The 6704-nt window shown below is 36.9% G+C and overlaps 1 pseudogene; it reads left to right on the forward strand.

Moving 5' to 3' along the window:
- Positions 1-3963: 3963 nt before the first annotated feature.
- LOC148815921 (epidermal differentiation-specific protein pseudogene) lies at positions 3964-4629 on the forward strand (annotated as a pseudogene).
- Positions 4630-6704: the final 2075 nt, after the last annotated feature.

The following is a 6704-nucleotide window of genomic DNA, read 5'->3' on the forward strand; positions in this document are numbered from 1 at the left end:
AAAGTGGTGAAAATCAGATTTATCAATTACATCGATCAACTTTCCATTATCTGAACATCATTTGCAATTGCTAGTTCCACAGAGCAGGTGTAATTACAAAGACAAAGAGAGTTTAATGATCTTATTTTTTGGCCCTCATTTCAAAACAGAGAAAATGTCACATGAGGAGAATTCAGTTTCCTTTATAGTTTAGAGTTGATTCTTTAGGTAATTTTATACCGTTTTGCTATTAAAATGTACACTGGACTCTAGACAGAGATAGTAGCAGGAGGTAGAGTAGTTATAAACACAAAATATAACTAGCAATAAAATATTTCATTGTAATATCCTGGCTAAGCAATGTTAATGTTACAATTTGATGTTTGACTTGTAAGTACAGGAGCACCATGAATGCATATGCAAGAGGGAAGAAGGGGCTGCACAGTCCGCCTGAGAGTTTCTGTTAAAAAAAGCATACAGTTTGCAACATACAGTACCCCAGACGTTCATGTTGTTGAACCTCTAGGACCTTGATGTTCTTGCTTGGGTTAAGAAGAATGAGGAGGGTGTGATTGTTAATTGTATTATTTACTGGTGTTTACTGACCTACAGAGCGAAAGTGGACAAGAGCATGAAGTTCAATATTTAAAATTTGTAATAAAAAGGCTATCACCGTGCAATAACATAAGAGTTGAATAAATGTGGCAACTTTGGGTCTCACACGATGGAAAACAATATTAACATGGGCTTTGGACTTAAAACCAGTTGATTTGTATATCACAGTTATGTGCAAATGCTTGAATGGCAACAGTAAAACACCATTGGAGCTTAAATTCAGGTGGGAAGCTACTGTACATCAAATTATGTCTGCAGTGTAAAAAAGAAAGTTTAATTCCATAAAACAGAAAACAGGGGTTTTCAGCTACTGAGCCTTTTTCCATGTCAACTTAGGTCACAGCATGAATATAGCATAGAATAAAGTCCTTTGAGCTGGGAGCTGCATCGGTGTGCATGGACAGGAAAGAAGTGAGCAAAGTTAAATTCAATGCTGAAAATTGGAAATACAAAGCTCAAAGTTTCACCTGGTGAGCTTCAACAGCTTGACTGTACCCATCCCAGACGGTTATCCAAATGTGCCTGGTTCAGTGCCACCATCATATTGTTATACAAGACATTTAGAAATTCATGCGTTAGTGATTTTGTTTTTATCTATTAAGTTGAATGTCAGTCTCAGACACATTTTTTCTTTCCTGATTACCTGGAAAAAGGGTGTGAGCATAAACTTGCAATTTGTGAAATATTGTTTTTCTGAAGAACATTGATTTGGATCATTTCTGCATCTCACTGGACGTACAACTCAGAGTTAAAATGGACTAGTTCATTCCCGGTTGACTGGAAAAGAGATTTGAGATTAAATCTGCAATTTGTTTTTTCTTGAAGAAAACATTAATTTGTGACATTTCTGCGTCTCACTTGAGAAAAAGCTCAGAATTGAAAGACCATGGATGAAGTGGGTCCATTTATATTCTCAATGTTTTCATAATACTCTAATTATGATATATACATCTAATTCTAATTATTTTGTTACACCCCTTCAAAACTGGATCTTGTTATCCATTTACAGTATCTAAAGAAACATAGTATTTCAAATAATCCTCACTTTCCTTTCCCCAAACAGAATGACAAGAGGAGGAAGCTTGTCTGATGCAGTTTTGGAGAAACAGCTGACGGCACAAACTGTATCTGTGGTAACCTGTATGAAATCTGAAGTAATTTTCACAATTATAAGTATTTTGTTTCTTGCCATTAACTGTTGAGCACACCTAGGAACTAGACAATAGTCAGAGTATTGGTCAGCGCTCTGAACTTGTACCTTTGAGTAAGATACTCCAATTTTTTTGGCGTGGAGGGAGAATTTATTCCCCAAGGAACAACAGTGATTGCAATTGAAATCCTAAGATGTGTATTGCTTTTTTATTTGATAGACCAAAGAGCAAAATTGAACAGGGTTGCATTGGGAATCAATCAAGAATGATTTTACAGCAGCAGTGTGATGCGTAGGACGGAGTGTGTTTATCTCAGTTATTGGGATGTTTCTGGAACAGCACTGGCCATAAATAAAATTAGAAACAGCATGTATATTTTTGTTATTATTTTCATTAGAAATATTTATCCATTATGTTCTATTTTTAAACAATGACTATTTTTCCTCAGTGGAAGTCTTTTCTGATTTGAAAAGAAAAGCATGACTGGCTGAAGGCCTTAAACCAAGGCATGCGCATTTCTATTGCTCTCCTAAGATAAGCGGATATTGTGCAGAAACCCTCAGAAGTCTCACGCAGACAAGTCTGTTATTAAAATAAGGAAATTCAGACTCAAGTTTGGGGGGTAGTTACAGGTGAGGTTACAACACTCACAGCATAACAGTTTTGAGAACTTGTGATTCAATTTTAAAATTCAGAAAAGCCACAGGTGAGATTGGGTAATTTTGACGAACAAGATCATGGTTCTGTTTCTCTAGGGCACAACCCTTAGTTCAGGTAACTATTGTACAGTAGACGTTGTTGGACTGTTGGTTCTTTCCTCATCTAGTATATTTTACAATGGTCGATTATTTTGGCAACACACAAGAAAACAAGGAAAAGATAGCAACGCACTGGAAAGTATGAAGACAGGACAAAATGGGGTCTCTTTAGAAGTAATAGTCCTCTCTCTGGACAATCCAGTAATTGCAACATGGAAGTGATTGAAAGGCCTGACTTGTTCTCTGCAATTTTAGTCTCAACTGGCTAGGTAAAACACTTAAAGCACTTAAATAGTTAATAACAAAAGGCTTTTCTCAGCTTAATACATTATTGTGGTCTGGCTGTATGCTTATTTCAATTTCTAAGGACATGGCACAGACCTCAGTTTATAAGTATAGCTTGATTTCAAATACCCCCAAATGTCCTATTTCCAAAATTAAATTAGAGCTGCTGAACAGATGTAACATCATCCCTTCTGGATCCAATAAAATTTAGAGGAAGAATGAAAGAGGTGACCCAACAGGGACATGTTTTAGTTACAGTCACTGTGCCACATAGAGAAAGCATATGGATGATAGATACACTTTTAGTGATTCAAATTTGTCATTTAAAATGTCTAAGGGCCAAAATGCCTGTTGTCAGAGAACATTTATTTTTTTCCACCAGGAGATAGACTATTAGTTCTTGGTCTCACAGTAAGTTCTAGGCCAGGAGATAAGGACGGTATAAAGTGATAGAAAGAGCAGTGATGTTTATTACAATAGGCATTAACCTAAAAGAAGAAAGCCAGTTTTATAATGTAGACGTGTTGATACTGTACAATGAAGAGACAGAGTCAAGACAGGAAAGATGAAAGTTTTAAAAAATAAGCTTTATTGCTATTTTTTTTACCTTGATGTGAATTATAATGCACTCAATAGATTCAGACAAAATCTTAAAAAAATCAAAAAGTACCTTCCTGCAAATGCAGTCTAGGTCATAAGCAAGATTAAATATACTTTTGGATAACTGAAACACTGGAAGAGTCTTCCAGAAAATATTTCAAATACAAAAAGAAAACAAAAACATTTTATCTATACAATACTAAAAATGACAAATGCCTCTATGCTTTGCCAGTAACCCTCAAAAGGAGTACTGAAAAGATATCTGGCAAAAAAGAATTTAATATCACAACACAAACTGCTAAATTATGCCATATGAACTTACAACACATTAACATTCACGTAGAGTGTTTCACTGGTTCAAATTCATTTTTATGTGTGTTTCTGTTGTGCAATAAATGCCCTTGTGCATCTGCATAAATCACATTTATAATCTTTAAATATCAACTCTGCCACAACTAAGCGTTGTTCAATCGTGGGTCAATATATGCATACAGTATATATTCAGATTAGACTGAACGGAAGGACTGAGGTTTGACATGTTTCTGAGCTGCAAGAGCTACAGTACATGTATTATCATGTCCTTGTCAACACCCACTTTGGAACAGATGAGGATAAAAAGGCAGCTCTGCGCCCCAGGTAACAGTCACTGTTCTCAGCAGAGTCACAGGAAGCTGCTAAAGAAGCACCTGCATTCTCCCAGCCTTGTCCAGCCATCATTCAAAATGAGCAAGATCATTGTTTTTACAAAAGAGGGGTTCACTGGCAGAAAAGCTGAATTCAAGAACAATGTCCATGACCTAGAGGAAAAGGGCTTCAACAACGCCATCTTGTCTTTGAAAGTAATCGGTGCGCCATGGGTAGCATATTATGGAAAGAATTTTGCTGGAAAGCAACGGGTGTTTGAGGAAGGAGAGTACCCTACCCTTGATGACAAAGAAATCTTTTCTTCCCTACGGATGATCACAGATGACCTGGACAACCCTGAAATCCAGCTGTTTGAGCACATCAATTACAATGGAAGGGAAGTGACCCGACGAGAGGAAACCAATCTTCAGGAAATCGCTTTCAGCGACACAGCTTCTTCCCACAAAGTGAAAGGTGGAGTCTGGGTGCTGTACGAGCACATCAACCGCCAGGGCTCCCAGCTTGTTTCCTTCCCTGGGGAGAATGTTCCCAATTATGTCCAGATCTCCTTCAATGATGTGGCCAGCCATGTGCGCCCCTTGCTGCCAAAGAATTAGAAAGCATCATTCAAAGTACGCTTGCTGCAGCTGAATATGAACTGGAACCCTTTGGAAAGCATCAGGCTGCTGGCGGGGAAAGACTCACCTTGAGAGAACTGTTAAGACAAGAAACAATGACTGTGACTAATTCTCTGTAATACTGTATGTCTGCAGAAACTTCAACATAATGAAACCAGACTGCAAATAATCATTTGATATCTGTGTAAAGACATGCATGTTAATTTGGCAAATGTTATGTAACAAGGATGAATATGTTTTAGCCAAAGTTTTTAAGTTTCTGTTTGTCTTTTCAGATAGAGTGATCAGTGCCAGTAAACATATGCAGTAAAATATATCTTTGGAATTGTCACAGATCTACTACAGATCACATTGTGAATGTCAGGCAGTGAAGATATGCTGTGTTATTTCCCCTGTTTGACTTAAATTAGTGGAAAGGTTTCTGGAATTATATTTTGCTCAGTAAGTGACAATAAATGGTGTTTCAGTCTATAATGTCTTTTCTAGAGGTAACTCAGAAAATAAAGACTCTTAAATATCTGAATGCTCATTGTTTCTTTAATTTTCATTTTTTAATGTCTTCATCATTGTAAAATATATACTACTCTCTCATTACATTTTATTTTGACATTAGACTGTATTTTTAAAATGTAAGAGATACATCATAAATGCTTTAACTTATCAGCAAAACAGAACTACCTGCAAAGCCAGGTTGAGTATTAATTGAAATATAAGGAAAATAAACTGTTTAACAAACTCTAATCCAGTTACAGTGGAGGTTCTCTTTACATCTAGGAAAAGTGATTGCAAAATTTAAATGTATTTTTTTATACATTGACATTGTTAAAACTGAGACACATCAGTAAACTGTATTTATATCTTCAACATACAGTATACTTGATATAAAATACAATCTCCAGTGATGGGTCACCTGAAAATTCCGAAAGTCATTTAACTAGACTTCATATAATGTTCAAGTGGGTAGCTGCATCAGCATGCGTAGGCTGCAAAGGAACAAGTAATAGGTTTATTCCACGTGTTAGATATGTAACACCACAATCATTCAAGGCCCCTCAGGACAGTTTCGGATCACTCAGATGACATACATAAGGTTGTACCTCCAGCAACCTTATTTACTGTATCTCTTACAGTAAATGCCCAGCCATCTACATTGGATAAACAGGAAGGAGACTCGGAGACCGCTTCAGAGAACATGTTAGGGCTGTGAAGATTGAAGATTTCTCCAAGCCCATTGTTTCTCATTTCACCTCTGACGGCCATGATCACACTAATCTCTCCGTCTGTGTTCTCAAAGATGGTTTTCCTAACTCATACATCGGAAAGACTACAGAAACTAAAATTATCCTGCAGCTAGGATCACACCTTCCTCTTTCTCTCAACTACAGACTACTTTTCTTCAAAATTCTATTTATTGTAGGTTTCATTTTACACCTCTCCTCACCTATCCTGACTTCACACCTCCTGATTGGCCTCTCTTTCTGTCCCCTGCTCTCACCCCTCTCTCCCAGCTTTTGTTCTCCCACTACATTACCTTTGCTTACTGCCCCTGTCTTTCTCACACCTGAAGAAGGCTCCATGGCTGAAACGTTGTGTTTTCTTTCTTCTCTTTTCAGCATGGAATTAACCTATATTCCTTTGCAGCATACACATGCTGACGCAGCTACCCACCTGAACTACTACTTCATATAATGTTGTGCTTTTTTAAAATTTTCATCTCAGATACAGCGGTTTGACTTTTAACATTGCTTTAACAATTTCTGAAAACATGCAAAGAAATTCCATTCCCATATTGAATGAAAAACATCCCTGCTCCCATATGGTCAACTTTATAAGATAAGCACATTTCCCTGAAAAGTTCAGTCATCTTTGGATGTGCACACAATTGAAAAAATTAGTTTTCATCTTTCAATCCGCATTTATTTATGGTATAAAGAATGATGATCTTGTTTTTTGTGAATTTTACTTTTTTCTTCCCATGGATGTTCAACAGAGGAGCTGGAGTCGCCCTTGTGCAGATTCAGCCATTACACAGTATGCAACACCATAGTGAGGAG

The sequence above is a fragment of the Atractosteus spatula genome, chromosome 24 (genome assembly GCF_055471065.1).
Source record: "Atractosteus spatula isolate fAtrSpa1 chromosome 24, fAtrSpa1.hap1, whole genome shotgun sequence".
Lineage (NCBI taxonomy): Eukaryota > Metazoa > Chordata > Actinopteri > Semionotiformes > Lepisosteidae > Atractosteus > Atractosteus spatula.